General features: G+C 40.3%; 8 non-coding genes across 8 annotated transcripts; 1 reads left to right on the plus strand and 7 right to left on the minus strand.

Annotated features, from left to right (window-relative positions):
* The first annotated feature begins 2,008 nt into the window (after positions 1-2,008).
* trnar-ucg (transfer RNA arginine (anticodon UCG)) lies at positions 2,009-2,081 on the plus strand. The gene has a single exon. It is a non-coding gene; the product is annotated as a tRNA-Arg (tRNA).
* A 48-nt stretch (positions 2,082-2,129) lies between these two features.
* On the minus strand, positions 2,130-2,203 carry trnat-agu (transfer RNA threonine (anticodon AGU)). Its single transcript has one exon. It is a non-coding gene; the product is annotated as a tRNA-Thr (tRNA).
* Positions 2,204-2,439: 236 nt separating this feature from the next.
* trnat-cgu (transfer RNA threonine (anticodon CGU)) lies at positions 2,440-2,513 on the minus strand. The gene has a single exon. It is a non-coding gene; the product is annotated as a tRNA-Thr (tRNA).
* A 507-nt stretch (positions 2,514-3,020) lies between these two features.
* Positions 3,021-3,094, minus strand: trnat-ugu (transfer RNA threonine (anticodon UGU)). The gene has a single exon. It is a non-coding gene; the product is annotated as a tRNA-Thr (tRNA).
* Positions 3,095-3,498: 404 nt separating this feature from the next.
* Positions 3,499-3,572, minus strand: trnat-agu (transfer RNA threonine (anticodon AGU)). The gene has a single exon. It is a non-coding gene; the product is annotated as a tRNA-Thr (tRNA).
* A 540-nt stretch (positions 3,573-4,112) lies between these two features.
* Positions 4,113-4,186, minus strand: trnat-cgu (transfer RNA threonine (anticodon CGU)). Its single transcript has one exon. It is a non-coding gene; the product is annotated as a tRNA-Thr (tRNA).
* Positions 4,187-4,588: 402 nt separating this feature from the next.
* On the minus strand, positions 4,589-4,662 carry trnai-aau (transfer RNA isoleucine (anticodon AAU)). The gene has a single exon. It is a non-coding gene; the product is annotated as a tRNA-Ile (tRNA).
* Positions 4,663-4,889: 227 nt separating this feature from the next.
* On the minus strand, positions 4,890-4,963 carry trnat-ugu (transfer RNA threonine (anticodon UGU)). The gene has a single exon. It is a non-coding gene; the product is annotated as a tRNA-Thr (tRNA).
* Positions 4,964-16,938: the final 11,975 nt, after the last annotated feature.

Below are 16,938 nucleotides of genomic sequence, written 5' to 3' on the forward strand. Positions count from 1 at the left end.
TCGAAATACAGAAATGTGCCCACGGGACGATAAACCAGGACGAGGGGCTTTTTTACTCTCACACACCTGGGATACTGTCCTGAGGAAGTGGGACTGCAGCCTCCACCGAGAGGAAGACAGCGCCAAAACCTGTTTAAATCATCTAAGCGACACGTCACAGCAACATCATGTGACTCTGAGTGTGGCGACACGAGGGGTAAACACTTGGGGAATGTTAAATTTTATAATAAATTGTTGCAACAGTGCCACCCCAAATCTAGTTTGGGGAAAGGGAGTAAATGTAAGGCGCACAGGTAACCATATCAAAGGGAGGGAGCCAGGTTCCATCAATTACACAATCTTTATTTTCTCTGTTTTAAAACACAGATTTAAGTTGTTTAAAAGTAGCTACATCCATAAAATAGGCAAACACTAAAACCTGACAGTGGGAGAAACAGGTACAAAATATTGAAACAAAACAAAGAGCTAAACCCCAAAACCAGAAACAACAAAACAAACAAAACAAAAGTAAAGTAAAACTAAAATAAAGCAAAGAAAGAGTAGAACAAAACAAAACAGCAGAGGCGATATGCTCACGCTGCTGCAGGCCCCGCTGACACCTAGAAAATGAATTGCTGGGATTAAAATCTGAGCCTGCAGTACAAGATTCTGGGCTAAAAACATACCGCGGTTGGAAGTGACAGTGCGCAATCCCAGGCTGTATCAGAAGGCAACTCTACGCAGAACTACTGCGTCCAGACGTGGTCCAAACAATGTGGACTGCCACACGCTATAAACATAACACACTTTAGAAGGTTGGTTGGCACAGGTAGCACGTGGTAGTAGAGTTTTGGTTACCTGCCGCCGCGATTTAGGGGACACGACGGCGCACAGCCAAGCGCAATAGGGTGAGAGACTCACTCGGCTCACCCATGGAACTAAGAAGAGACACTGGTGAGAATTTGGGCGTGGATGAATGAGTGGAGGAGTGTGGCAAGACCCTCAAGGCCGGTCTTGCCACATGAGGAAGAGCACAGGGAGCTGAACAAACTGTCAGGGATGAAAACAAACTCTTGGTCTGAAAAAAAGAACCTAATAACATAAATCATGGGAAAATATAGTACTCAAATTCTTTTAACCAGTATGACTATAATTTATAGTTTTTATATGATGGCCTGGCGACTACTTTGCTGACCTTGTGTGCATGATTCCTGCTGCCTCGTCCCTTTGCCACAACTTTCCCTCTTACGCCACAGCAGCTACGATCACATCTCAGCTTCCTCCCAATCACCAAACTGAAGTCATTTTACCAAAACTCTTAAAAACTGCTTCCATTTCCTACCCTCTTTCTTTTTGACGTCACTTCTGTTCTGTCACTTTTTTCAGTGAAGTTGAAGGTGATCAGACGCAGTGCAGAGAATAGAGCCTATCCATTCAGTCACACAACCAGTCTGGTGTCGGCCGGACTGACCTGAAGTCAAACTGCTCCTGTGTCGCAGTAAACCTCAGACTCTCTCTGTGCGCTAATCATCACATCTTGGTTAAATAAAGCACAACAAATGGGAAATTGGAGTTTGAGCAGCTCCTCGGCAGCAGCTACAGTGACAACGGGGGTGTCGTAATAGGCTACTTTCTATACAGACTCGGCCTATATTTGGAACTGGCGGTTATTTATCACGGAGATTAATTGAAACCCAGCTATAATTTGGTATTTTGAGGTATTTGACATAGTTTTACATCAGTTAAGTAGCTAAAACATGTATGTCATCAAACTTCTATCCAAAATCTCTTTCATTTAACAAAATAAAGGTATTGTTATTTATTTTTTATAGTCTAATCCTAACTATTGTGCAATTCAGACACCTTTTGGCCCTTTTTCACATTATGGTAACAGTTATGGAGATGATTTACTTATGTCATATATGCTGCCTGTGTCCAACCAGAATGTTCAATATAAATATTGGCATGTTGTAAATACCAGACAAATGATCGTGCTCAATCACAAAATAGCAAAATGATAATGTTATGTGACCATGTGGCCTAATGGATAAGGCGTCTGACTTCGGATCAGAAGATTGAGGGTTCAAATCCCTCCATGGTTGTCAGTGGGTTAATTTTTGAATGTTTACAGTAGAGAATAGAATGTGAAAAGGCACTGCTGGGACTTGAACCCAGGATCGCCTGTTTACTAGACAGGCGCTTTGACCAGCTAAGCCACAGCGCCCACATTTTCTATACTAACCATGAAAGAAAGCTAAACTTTGGGCACTTGGCGTATTGTGAATAACACTGAGACAAAAGATAAGAGATGTCCATGACTGTGTGGTCTGACATGTAAGGCGTGTGACTGCAGACCATGAGGTTGAGTGCTCGCGTTCCTTTGTGATTTTCAGTGTGTTCTTGGTTTTGAAATTATTTATGTAAGTTATGTATGTTTATGTAAGAGACACGAATGTGGAAAGGCACTGCTGGGATTTGAACCCAGGATCTCCTGTTTACGAGACAGGCACTTTGACCAGCTAAGCCACAGCGCCATCGGTTTCTGAGGTGAACATGAAAGGAAGGAAGCAATTGACATTTCTAAAGAACAGTCAGATAAGTTATCCTGCTCCTTCACAAGCTGGCATGTTGTAAATAACAGTCAGACAAATGATCCTGCTCAATCACAATATAGGAAAACAAAAATTCAATGTGAGCGTGTGGCCTAATGGGTAAGGCGTCTTACTTTGGATCAGAAGATTAAGGGTTCAAATCCCTTCGTGGTTATCAGGTCATACTTAAGTTTTGAATATTTACAGAAGAGAACAGAATGTGAAAAGGCACTGCTGGGATTTGAACCCAGGATGTCCTGTTAAGTCAACAAGCACACTGACCAGCCTATATGGACTTCAGTTCTCGAGAGTGAGGATGGGAATCATTTCGTGATTAGGCATCGATATGCTATCAGACTTGGCATCAGAAGATTGAGCGTTTGAATCCCTTGATGGCTCTCAGTGCAATCCCAATTTTAGAATGTTAACAGACGACAGTAGAAGGTGAAAAGGCACTGCTGGGATTTGAACCCAGGGTCTCCTGTTTACAAGACAGGTGCTTTGACCAGCTAAGCCACAGCGCCTTGCATTTGTATTTTACGCACATGCACGCAGATGAAAACCCGTTATTGGTTACGACGTTAACGCGGTCCAGTTTTTCAAATCATGCAGCACATTTAAAATTACACCATTATAGCACTTCGATGACCACGTGGCCTAATACATATGGAATATGACTTGAGGTGAAAAGAATCAGGCTTTGACCCACTTTTGTGGTAATCAGATTATGTTTGATTGTTTTGATGTTACCCACAGAGAAAGAAAATGTGAAAAAGCACTGCTGGGATTTGAACTCAGGATGTCCTTTTAAGTAGACAGGTGTTTTGACCACCTAACATGGATACGAAGAGTGAAGGTTCAAATCCTTTTGTGGCTATCAGTGCATGCTTGCTTTTAGAATATTTACAGAAGATACCAGAATGTGAAAAGGCACTGCTGGGACTTGAACCCAGGTTCTCCTGTTTACTAGACAGGCACCTTGACCAGCTAAGCCACAGCGCCTACATTTTCTGATCTAACCATGACAGAAAACTAAAATTTGGACGATTGGCAAATTGTAAATTGAGTCAGACAAATTGATCCTGCTCCTTCACAAGCTAGGAAAACAAAGCCAGCTGTGGTCTAATGGTTAATGTGTCTGACTCTGGATCAGAAAATTTGGTGGTGGTTAATCCCTTCCTGGGTTCTTGATTGTTGAATACTTACAGAAGATATCAGAATGTGAAAAGGCACTGCTGGGATTTGAACCCAGGTTCTCTTGTTTACTAGACAGGCACTTCAACCAGCTATGCCACAGCGCCTACATCTTCTATACTAAACATGAAAGAAAGCTAAAATTTGGACACTTGGCGTATTGTGAATAATGTTCAGACAAACGATCCCGCTCCTTCACAAGTTAGGAAATAAAAGGCACCCGTGACTGTGTGGCCTAACCTATAAGGCACTTGACTGCAGACCATGAGGTTGAGTGCTCAAGCTGGTTTGTGGTTTTCAGTGTATTCTTGGTTTCAAAATGTTTCCGTAAGAAACACGAATGTGGAAAGGCACTGCTGGGATTTGAACCCAGGATCTCCTGTTTACGAGACAGGCACTTTGACCAGCTAAGCCACAGCGCCTTGCACGTGACCTTTAATCACATGCACACAGATGAAAACCCATTATTGGTTACGACGTTAACGTGGTCCAGTTTTTCAAATCATGCAGCACATTTAAAATTACACCATTATAGCACTTCGATGACCACGTGGCCTAATACATATGGAATATGACTTGAGGTGAAAAGAATCAGGCTTTGACCCACTTTTGTGGTAATCAGATTATGTTTGATTGTTTTGATGTTACCCACAGAGAAAGAAAATGTGAAAAGGCACTGCTGGGATTTGAACTCAAGTCCCTTTAAGTAGACAGGTGTTTTGACCACCTACATTTTGAATAAGGAGAGAGAGGGTTCAAATCTTTGTGTGGCTATCAGTGCATGCTTGCTTTTAGATTATTTACAGAAGATATCAGAATGTAAAAGGCGCTGCTGGGACTTGAACCCAGGAGTTTCTGTTTATTAGACAGGCACTTTGACCAGCTAAGCCACAGCACCTATGCTTTGTGCATTGAGCCTGAAAGAAAGCTAAAATTTGGGCGCTTGGCAAATTGTAAATTACTGAGTCAGACAAATGATCCTGCTCCTTCACAAGCTAGGAAAACAAAGCCAGCTGTGGTCTAATGGTTAATGTGTCTGACTTTGGATCAGAAAATTTGGTGGTGGTTAATCCCTTCCTGGGTTCTTGATTTTTGAATACTTACAAAAGAGAACAGAATGTGAAAAGGCACTGCTGGGACTTGAACCCAGGATCTCCTGTTTACAAGACAGGTGCTTTGACCAGTTAAGCCACAGGGCCCCGCACTTGTACATTACACATGCACATGCACTCAGATGAAAACCAAGAATTAGGCACAGTTTAAGCATGGCCCAACTATACACATCATCTACCACATTCAAAATCAGACCATGACAGCACTTTGACGACCACGTGGCCTAGTACATAAAGAATCTGACTTCAGGTGAGAAGATTCAGGATTTGAACTTCTTTGTTGTAATCAGAGTATGCTTGATTGTTTTTAACGTTACCCCTAGAGAACAGAATGCGAAAAGGCACTGGCGGGATTTGAATCCAGAATCTCATGTGTACAAGACAGGCACTTTAACCAGCTAAAGCCACAGAACCAACACGTATGAAAGCGAGCATGAAAGAAACCTGTACCTCTACCCAATGCTGCTGAATCCCATGAGTATCACCGATTAAGAAAGTAAATTGGAGAACCGGTGGCAGTGAATTTGAAGGTTGATTGGTAATATGGTGTCTTGAAAATATGCAATTAAAGATTGCTCAAACATGCACAAATCACTCCAAATACAACTTCGAGAGGGTAAATGAGAAGTGGTTAGAAGCACTGAGAAGTTGATTTTGCAGAATAGATCAGGTTTCAATTTAAAAATCATTGAACACTGATGTATGAAATCCCTCAGTACTTCTCTGTAATCATTCAAAAGTTACTCTTTATAGGCGAGTTTCAGCTGACGTCATTGTTATTAAAAGCCCACGTTGCATGCTGGGAAATATTTTGGTCGGAGGCAAGAAACAAGGTAGCGGTCAAATACAGTGCGTAACCTCGCGTATTTATCCCCGATAATGGTAAATTCCTGCTGCATTATCGGATGCACAAATAGAAGCACGGAAGAAGGAAAATGTCTTTTTCGTATTCTGAGTGAAAAGAACCGCTAACGGTGGATGAAATGGCTTTCAAACATTCGCAGAGCAAACGTAGAAGATCCTAACAAACTGTGGACTCCAACAAGTTCAACAACATCAAGACTTTTGGAGACTTTCATCTTTTCTGCTGTGAATGGCCCAGGAGTTTCCACCAAGTCATTGTGGATATCGCCCAAGTGAATATTTGTCCAGGTAGTTGGCGATTCCGACCAGAAATTTTAAGTGTTCAGGTTTCTCCAAGTCCAATGGAATTATGGGGCTATCTAATTGTTATCAGCCATGTAAGTGTACTCAGTGTACCTGATGATAAAGTCCATCATGAAAATGTTAAAATGTTCCTATCACCCTTGGTTGTTATTCCAGTTTTGAGTATAAAAAGGAAATAAAAAATACAATGAAAACTCTTGTCCTTCAAGTTCTTACCTGGCAGTGCGGTTAGAAGCTGCGGAGGCTTATGTACAGTCCCTGACAAAAGTCTTGTCGCTTATTCATTTTGTAGAAACAAAAGCTTATAACCTGACTTTAAATTAATCAATTGGTTTTAGAAATGTCTCATATGAAAGCTAAAACCCTCCCAAATTATGTTCAATATACTAAAATAAATTTGCTTCTCTGAAGAAAGATTGATCATTTAATGAACACAGAAAGGTCAGATTTTGACAAGACAAAAGTCTTGTGGCCTTGTCATATGATGCACCCAATCCTAGATTACAGCCTCACCTGTGATCAGTTACTGATCAATCAATTAGTGGGTGTGTATAAAAAGAACCCCAGCACACCAGACCTTCACATCAACTGCAACTTGACCTCTGACAACATGCCTAAGATCCACCCTGAGACCAAAGCCTTAATTATCAAGAGGCTGAAGACCAGATCCACTGCTGAGGTGGTGACACCTTCAATGTGTCTCAGCGTCAAGTACAAAGAATAAGAAAAAGATCTGAAATGACTGGAGATGTTTTTGACAAGCCCAGGTCCGGCAGACCCCGCAAGACAACTGCTCGGGAGGACCGTTTGTTGATTTGAAAATCCAAGGCCCCTTTTCCACTGCAGCAGACTCCACCAGACCTGGTCACCTCAAGTCCCTGTGTCAACCACAACAGTTTGTAGAATTCTGTCTCGAAATGGCCTCCATGGTCGAATCAGTGCACAGAAACCAGCACTAAACAAAAGGCAATTAAAAAACTGTGTGTGGCATTTGCCAAGGCCCACAGCCTGTTAAAAGGATGGACACTAGAAAAGTGGCAGAAGGTGGATTTCTCAGATGAATCCTCGGTTGAATTACATCACAGCCGCCGCAAAATATTGCAGGAGACCTACTGGAGCCGCATGGATCCAAGATTCACCCAGAAAACAGTTAAGTTTGGTGGCGGAAAAATCCTGGTCTGGGGTTCCATCCAGTCTGGGGGTGTGTGAGACATTTGCAGGGTGGAAGACAATATCAATAACCTAAAATATCAAGAAGTATCAGCTCCTCTTACATTCCCAACCATAAAAGGGGTCAAATTTTGCAGCAGGATGGTGCTCCATCACATACTTCTATCTCTACATCAAAGTTTCTCAAGGCGAAGAAGATCAAGGTTGTGCAGGACTGGAGCCCAGTCACCAGACATGAACATCATTGAGCAGGTCTGGGGTAGAATGAAAGAGGAAACATGGAAGGCAAAACCAAAGAATCTTGATGAACTCTGGGAGGCATGTAAGACGCTTTCTTTGCTATTCCTGATGACTTCATCAACAAATTGTATGAATCATTGTTGAACCGCATGGATGCGTCCTTCAAGCTCATGGAGTCATACAAGATATTAAATATGGATCTCACAGCACCACTACTTCATTCACTGACGTTATGCAACATATTTTTGTATTTGAAGTAAATTATTTGTTCAATTTTCTGTAGGCGACAAAACTTTTGTCTTGCCAAAATCTGACCTTTCTGTGTTCATTGAATGATCAATCTTTCTTCAGTGAAGCAAATTTATTTTAGTATATTGAGCATAATTTGGGAGGGTTTTAGCTTCATATGAGACATTTTTAAAACCAATCGATTCATTTAAAGTCAGGTTATAAGCTTTTGTTTCTACAAAATGGATAAGTGACAAGACTTTTGTCAGGGACTGTATATGTGTGTGTTAGGTGTGTGTGTGTGATACAGTTACATACGGTGTGGGAGGAGAGAGCATGTACTCTGTGACACTGATGTCTGTGCAGGAACGCAGCCTTTATATGAACAAGTCTCTGAGGTGCAGGAAACAAAGTACCAAATGACACTATCAAAAGTTCTGAGTCTAATTTCTGGGAGGTTCTTCACTTGGTCATTAACTTGAACCAGATGAACGCACTGGTCAAGTTAAGGTTAAAGAAAATGTGACTTCTTTGCCTAGAATAATCCACAGTATTCACAGAAGAACTTCCATCGCCACTAGGGTTTGCCAAAAAATCACTTCTGGATAGTTTACCTCCCAAGGACTTAAGTGAGTCCACCTATGGAAAAGAATAGCATGTGCACAGTTTTATCTTAATTGGTAAATGCTCGACCTTACTTTGGTCTCTGCTTATGTGTGATTTTACTTGATTTTTTAGAGAAAACTTTTAATGTGTAACTCTTCTAAGTTACCTTTAAAAAAAGCCACATTTATTCTTAAGATTTCTGCAAGGTGCCTCTGTTTGATGTCAAAGTCAGAGGAGCAGATACTTGGAAGGAAATTGTCCTCACGTGGCCGTGTGCTCCACGTGTTTCTCCATTGTCATGTTTATGGTCTATTTTTTTTTTTTTGTCACATTTTACAGCACTTTTCCACCTTCAAGACTTTTCAACAAGGAACCACTCACCCACCAGTGTACACAGACACTGAGGGTGATATTTTACATGGGGTATTTTTTCATTGGTTAGACTCAAATAAAACATTGGGAGGAAAGAAATCTGATTTTTATTTTTATTTTAATTAAAAAACATTATTTTGTGGACCACCCTAATCTCCACTGAGACAGCACCAGGTCAAGTTCCAGGTGTGATCTGTGGAGAGACAGGCTCACTCGCAAATGAATGTTTTGTCTTTTTTTCCCCCTTTCTTGTTTCATTACACAAGCAACGTTTAATTGTTTTTTAATATCCACTTAATGTGGTGGGATAATACCTGTTGTAAATATAAATTAGTTTTACACCAGTCAAGTGTTGATTTGTATAGAGAAGTTGGAAAAAATGCCAAAAAAATGACACCGAGCAGATCACAATTCTAAATAATATTGATGGCCTCACACTCGGGAGACTCCATCAAAGTTCAAATCAAAAGTTAGAAACATTTCCTGCCTTTTAAACATGGATTCAACAAAATAAATCTGTTTTCATACGTTTTGATTTGCCAAATAATAATGTTGTGTGAACACTGGTGGAGTCTGGGCCCCGTGCATGACACGAGCGCTAGGCAACAGGAATGAAATCATATGATGTCATGATTTCCTACGGTGAAGTAATATTACAAATGACTTGATTTCCAGCAAAGACAGCGAGTGTGACTAACTGAAAACCTGCTGTCTAATACGAGCTTGTGATTTGAATATTATTGGAGAGGGACTTGTTGAACAGCACAGATCAGATCACCTGCTGTAAGCCCGACTCACTTATTTATTTATGGTGAGAATGTGTTGAAAGAAAGCTCGGATTTAAGTCTGACTTGAATAAGAAAGATCCAGACAGAGCAATGTTTCTAACTAGTTTTAGCCCAGATGTTTTCACTTCATTTGAAAGGTTATCAATGATTGAACACGTTGAACACTTTATGGCTACGTTCAGACTGCAGCCTGAAGTGACCCAAATCTGATTTTTTGGCCCCTGTGTTCCTGTATCTGATCTTTTCATGACAGTCTGAATGACACAGATCAGATTTTTTCAAATGTGACCCAGGACACTTGGATATGTGCTCCTGAAACTGATACATATCTGATCTTTTGACATGCGACTTCAGTCTGAATGGCCAAAGCGCATTCATCCACCTACACGTTAACAACAAGACACAAACGTCACTATTCTGCACTGAAGTAGGCGAAAATTGTTAATGAACTCCTTGTCACTGAAGCGAAGCACATCACCACTCACAGTGTTGGGAGGGTTCCTTTTAAAAATGTATTCCCCTACAGATTACAGATTACATACCTCAAAATGTAGTTTGTAATGTAATCCATTAAATTACTTAAAGTGACTAACATAATCTGAATACTTTGGATTACTTGGTTTGCTGAAGAGAAGCAATGACGAGGAAATCTTCACATAAGATGTTTTGTCTGCTAAAAGAAAATGAAAAGCCCAGACTTGACTTATATGTTAAAAACATCGGATTTCACAAAAAAATCGGAATTGAGCGTTAAGCCCTGCAGTCTGAACGTAGCCTCTGTCATCTGAATGTTCATATGTTGTGTTGGAATGGAGGAAACTGGAGACAAATTAAAGCAGTCATATGTTTGCAATGATTAACAGATGAACAGATGTAAATGCAAATGGTTTTACAACATTTTAACCAAAAATAGTCATTATTTAGAATTTCCCAGGTACACATGTTAGTTAATTTGCTTCTCTGTTAAGAAGGATGAAAAAATACAATTTTCTGACCTCAAAATGGTATTTGAGATTCACAGAAAGTATAATTTATGATGACAAACTGTAGAGAGTTCCAGGTCTCTGAAGATTTGTCCAGTTAAACCTAAAAAATCTGGATTTTCCCTCTGTCAAAAAAAAAAGCAAAAAAAAAGCTTAGTGTCTCTCAGTTAAAGGCACACTACAGAACTTTTCTGCTGGAGGGTACATACTTGTCTCCATGGAGATGTTATAGCTTTAAGTGGAATCGTCCATGGCATGACATTAAACACATTTATCTAGCATCTTTTCATTAGGAGTGTTTCTGTTGATCAAAAATACAATCATTCCTTCTGTGAATAGGGGTGACTCTCCACAGATCTGAATTGTAAGTAGTGCTGTTACCTGCTTATCTCCCCAGTGATAGAAGCATTTAATTTATATTGTGGAAACATTCAAGACAAAGCAATAATATTTCCATGTAGATGACCAAATGGTGGATCCTCCAAGAGAAAAGTTACACAGTACATCTTTAACAAATACTGTGAAACACAAATGTACTTCTGTCAGCAGAGGTGGGACAGGAAGGAAGTTGTTGTTTTGCAAGTCTTTGACCACAAGTCTGAGCCAATTTCCAAGTCAAAGAGAGGAAAGTCCAAGTCGAGTCTCAAGTCACTGGCCCATGAGTCCAAGTCAAGTCCAAGTCGTCTGCTTTGAGCTTCAAGTCATTTCAAGTCTTTAAACCAAAGTACAAAAAATACAGCTTAGATTTTTGCAATTTATATGAATTTTAAACTAAACTGTACTTCAAAAAAAGTCATGGTATGTTTATATATGAGTATTTATGTAAGAGTTGCAGAAATGTGAAATTTTCCTTTTTAAATGTTTTGACAGGATCTTAGTGTCAATCATTACGGTCAGAATAAGATAAGGTAAGATAAGATAAGATATGCCTTTATTAGTCCCACAGTGGGGAAATTCCAGTGTTGCAACGCACAGTTTCAGAACAGCAGGAAAAGGTAACATACAATAAAACATAGTATATATATATATATATATATATATATATATATATATATATATATATATATATATATATATATATATATATATATATTTAAAAGTGATAAAAAATAGTTATTTTGTCATTTGTTTATTTTGTTCAGTTTGCACTGAAATGGAAGGATCATGTTCTGTGTCCATCTGTTTTATTGTATTGTACTGTATATTACTGTAGTACATTTGAGGATACCACATCACAATACTTCAGTTCCAGATGTACCAAATCTAAAAAGAAAAGTATATATATATATATATATATATATATATATATATATATATATATATATATATATATATATATATATATATATTAGAACCATCAAATCTTCTCAAGTCCCAAGTCAATGACCTTCAAGTCCAAGTCGAGTCCCAAGTCTTAGCCCATTTTAAGTCCTAAAAGTCCAAAAATGTATCTCGAGTCCAAGTCACGACTTGCAAGTCTCCACCTCAGTCTGTCGTGATGGTTTTCATTTGCCAAATTTCCCTAGATCTAAATCCTGAGATATTTTGTCATATTCTGAAGTTAATCTCAGTTTCCTAATTGAGATCATTATGTTCCTCTTCACTTTTGCCTCCAGCTGCCTCTATTCCAGAATTCAGTAAATTTTTAAAGGGTCTATACTTTTAAAACACTTTTCTAACACTGAAACAGTACACTGATAATATTCGATTCAGTAGTGGTGCTATTTACATTGTAGGCGACCGTTGTGGAAGCTCACCCACTCATGACCCCTGAGTCCAGCGCAGTCGTCCATGCACAACGTCATCTCTCAATCAGGAGTAAGTGTTCCCAGTGAGAGGCCCTGGGGCTGTGGGCTGTCTGTCTCAACACTGGCTGCACTGTGTCCTGCCCTGCTTCAAAAATACATTAGCCTGTCAAAGTGTACTGCAGATGCCCTCTGAAGACTCCCTGACAGCAGCCCCCTCATACAGCTCACTTACGATCTACTATACTTGACGTTTTCCAGGGGTTTATCTACTGTTGTACACTTAAAGGGCCCATTTTCCATTTTGTGATCTCTGTTTTAATGTTGTTTCCTCATCAAAAACATAGCTGGAGTTGTGTTTCATGCTCCAGGTCTGTTTTTGGTAACAGCATTATAACATTACATTATAATAATTTGATTAATATAGGACATTTAAAGAGCATATATGTATTCTTGTGGCTTTAATTCTCTTTTAATTTGAGCACAGTGACAGTTAATGGATAGAAGTTTGGATTTTGGTTGGATACAAGTGATGTAACAATCGTGACAACATGCCAACTGAGAATTTTTGAGTTCTGGGTGAATAAAACAAAATATAACTACTGGTAAGTAGAAAAGTAGTATAAAAATCAAACTTTTGTAGCATACAGTGGAGACAAAAGCACAGACATCTTCTCTGTCCATAAATGCACAATGCTCTTACCTTCTGCATGTTTTTCTCCAAGCTAAATAGTCTGTATTGACGGTAATGAATGAATGAATGAATGAATGCTTTTATTTGTCAATTTCTTTACATGTACAAGACATACAAAGGAATCTAAATTGGAGCTGTCACCCCATCCGTACATGTACAAACACGTAATACATGACATGGTGGTACTAGACATCAGTGGTGGGGCGTCAGGGCCTTCAAGTCCTTCTCTGCAGGCCTAAAAAAAAATCTGAATCACAGACTGATGTTAATGATTTTATTATTAAATAATTCCAAATGGTCTGCCCGCTTCATTTCAGCCGTCACTTGTTGCTAGGCAGAGTCAAAGTCAAAGAAGTGTCGCTGAGGCCTTCACAATGCGTTCTGCAGGAACTCAAACACAAAATAAATGTCCATGAAACTGTCGCTTCAACCAATCAGATTTTTGAGTTGGTGTCACCAGGATCTTCTAGCAGATGAGTGTGTGAAATGCACACTCTGCCGCTGCTAGTCATGGACCAGACTGGAGGACAGGGAGCAGAGGAAGAAATACTGCAGCATAACATGAGGGTAGATAGAGAGAGAGAGAACAGCCCCCAGACCATGCCTCTGACTGGGCATCATATGGAACCAGTGCACAAAAAAACACCTCCGCAACATCAGCACATAGTCAGAACTTAGTGTAAAGTATGGGGGGGTGGATCTTTGTTGGGTGGGAACACTACATTACATTACACACTCCATTAAGAAAATCTTGATCATCTCTATTGGCTTTCGAACTTGAACATAGTCCAGGTCATGGTTATGATGGCGTGTACGTGTATGTGTGTGTGTGGTCTGGAATAAACAGAAACACAAGAAACATGTCATGAGTGGTTATTCTAACAACAAGTACACCAAATAATAATATTAAACTGGGAAAATACAATAAAGGCAAAATAACATGAAGTTACTTAATGTAACTAGAGTTGCTATGAGCGAGCAAGTGGTGCTCCGCGACCTCCACCACAGGCTGTAACCTCTGCAAGGGCCGCAGGCTAAGGGCCAAACCCACATGATGCAAGAACCTGAATAATTGCAGAGTAATTACAAATAAACCTAAATATTAAATATACATAGTGAAAATACACACAGGACATGTATACAGAGGGAAGAGGCAATGGACATAGGTGGCTGAATGTAAATGAGGGTAAACACAGTGCAGAAGAATAAGTTCAACTGTTATGTGACAAAGGAGAGGCAGAAACACAATTTTAGCAAAATGTATTCTCAAAAGGACACTCAAAACAGTAATACTACAGATTAAACATCATCACAAATTCACTTGGACTTCAAAAAACACACACAGAACAAAGAACACTGTCCTTTCTCTCCTACTTTTGCGTCGGAGCGGAGCAGAGCTGAATCATTTCAGAGCACAGCGCTGCCTCGGTGTGCACTCGTTGCAGCGTGATGGGGCGTGCGCAGGAACTCTGTAAAAGTAAGTGTCAGGTGCAAAGGTTTTCGGACACGCAGTACAGACATAACTAGACTTGTAACTAGGGAGGGTAGCGGTAACATAAGCAAGCGGCCATCCAGATCCTGCATGCACGTGGCGGTGGATACAACAGAGCCGCCCACCATGCTGGAGGTGCAAAGCTGCGAAGGCTTAGAGGAAGCGTGGGGAGGAAGGCCTTCCTTTCTCCAATCTCTCCCGGCCGAGTTCATTACAACTAAATGGAGCAACTACAAGAAGAAGAGTTTGCAGAGTTTGTCAGTGGCCTATAATGACTCTTTGAGAACATTACCGAAAGTGCCGAGGTTCTGTAGCACCAGTGAAATGTTTGTAAATTGTGGTGTGAGACCCTGTGCAGTTACAATCAGATGTTGTATTTATTCATTTATGTGTAGAGCCGTGAATCTGAGCAATCGAATCATTGAAGCTCTAGTGTGTTGTGAGAATTATTCTCTGTGTTTTTAATGTTTCATTCATGTTAATTCACCATGCAATATACAGTCCCTGACAAAAGTCTTGTCACTTGTCACAAGCTTGGGACATGTGGTTATGGACTTTGTGATGTCTACTAGGGTGACCAAACGTTCGTTTTCCCATGTCTGTGTTTTGCATCCAGGGCGTCCAGTTTTTTTTTTTTTTTTAATGATGCAAATGTCCAGGTTTTTATTACCGTTCATTGGGAGCATTAAACTGAGTGGCTCTCGTAGCGTCTGTGACTCAGAAGGAGTCACACAATGACTTAGACAAGAAATTCTCAGTTTTCCATCCATTCCATCGGGACAAGTGAGAGGTCATGTGCACAGGTTGTGAGGTGAGAGTACAGTGTTCCCTTGTTTATCGCGGGAGTTACATTCTAAAAATAACCTGTGATAGGTGAAATCCACGAAGTAGTCAACTTTTTTTTTTTTTACAATTATTATATCTGTTTTAAAGCTGTAAAACCCCTCAGCACAAACTTTATACACTTTTCTCAGAGGTGCAACCCTTTTTACTTCCTTTTTAAAACTTATTGCTGCTGTCGTCCTTTTGTTATTTTCCTCCTTCTTTATGTAAAGAACTGAAGATTCATTTATTCCATAATGGAGTCCTAGAGCGCAGAGTCCTGCACGGGTCTGGACTGATTCCAGGACTGAAGAGGAGGACTAATCCAGGACTAAAACAGAACTAAACCAGAACTGAAACTGGACTCACTGTCGGGATGAGGTCGGAGGTGACCGCAGGAGAAAGGACAGGAGAGCTCCACACCTCACGGAGGTAAATGTGGCAATATCCTGATCACGCTTTGCGGACAAACTGCTCGGCGCTCTCTCTCTTAAGTTCAAGGTTAGTCCTGGTTTAGTCCTGACACACCCCTGTGTAAAAAAAAAAAAAACATGCAAAATTGACACAAAAATAGAAAAAAAAAAAAATCTGCAAAACGGAGAGACCGCGGAAAGTGAACCGCGATATAGCGAGGGACCACCGGACACCTTAAGTGGGTAGGAGGCCCCACCTCCCACCCCCGGTAAGGTGTCCGGGTTTTCACAAATGGAAATATGGTCACCCTAATGTATACGAGACAGAAAAGGGGTGGGTCTGAACCCTTTAACATATGCCAATCCATGATAACACTGTCTGGGTCAACATTACTGTGAATTTTCCTGCTGTACACGCTAAATCAACAAGTTAATATTTGACAAGATGGTCGAGTATAAAGCTACCTGCTTTATACTAGGGGGTGACGGGGAGAGATGCTGTGTGGCTGAATCCTATAATCAACTTGAATCAGAGACATGTACCTGCTTGAGCCAATAAAGGGACATGTCTGTGAACTGCTTCAACTCTCCTAGACTCTCTTTAAGACTTTTCAGGCAGGTCAGGCGTGAGGAGCTCTGTCAGATTCACCTCTAAACTGTGGAGACACTTGTGGTCTTGTCTGTATACATTATAACATGGACTGTATTTAACTTTTTTTATTCTTACTATTTTCTTTTTAATACTATGAACCAGATAATTACGTATTCTTAATAAAGATTGAATTGAACTGAACTGAACTGAACTGAACTACACCTGGCCTTGGCCAAGACCGGTGCTGACTGGGGCAGGCCTGTAAGATAAAATTCGAGTTGTGGGTTTTGGGTCAAACAGCTGCCAAATTTCCAACTCTGATCTAAATAGACTGAAGTACATCTGTGGGTGTGGCCATGTTTGTTTTGGTTCACGCTGGCGCTTTACCTTCCACGCAAACCTCAACGCTGCGACATGATTGCTCCACTCGCCTCTTACAGCAGGAGCACTTTCAGATGGACTCACAAATTTCGCAGGATTCCATCTTGGTGTGAAAGGTTATGGAGAAGGTGATGCTTGTAATGTTCCAGAGTATGGCATTGAGGTTGTGAAGACACATAGATGACATCACCAGGTCAAGATAGTGACAGGTCATTTGTGAGTAGAGGCATCCACGATCACAGTACAAATGTATGTAAGAGATTTTTGAGCAATACAGCACGTTTAACTGAATGAATGCAAGAGAGAAAAGTAAATATTGTGAAGTGTTTTAGGAAATCAATAACAGCTCCACCGAGACAAGCTGCTAAA

The sequence above is a fragment of the Boleophthalmus pectinirostris genome, unplaced genomic scaffold (genome assembly GCF_026225935.1).
Source record: "Boleophthalmus pectinirostris isolate CB_2022bp ecotype Guang Dong unplaced genomic scaffold, ASM2622593v1 HiC_scaffold_14, whole genome shotgun sequence".
Classification (NCBI taxonomy): Eukaryota; Metazoa; Chordata; class Actinopteri; order Gobiiformes; family Gobiidae; genus Boleophthalmus; species Boleophthalmus pectinirostris.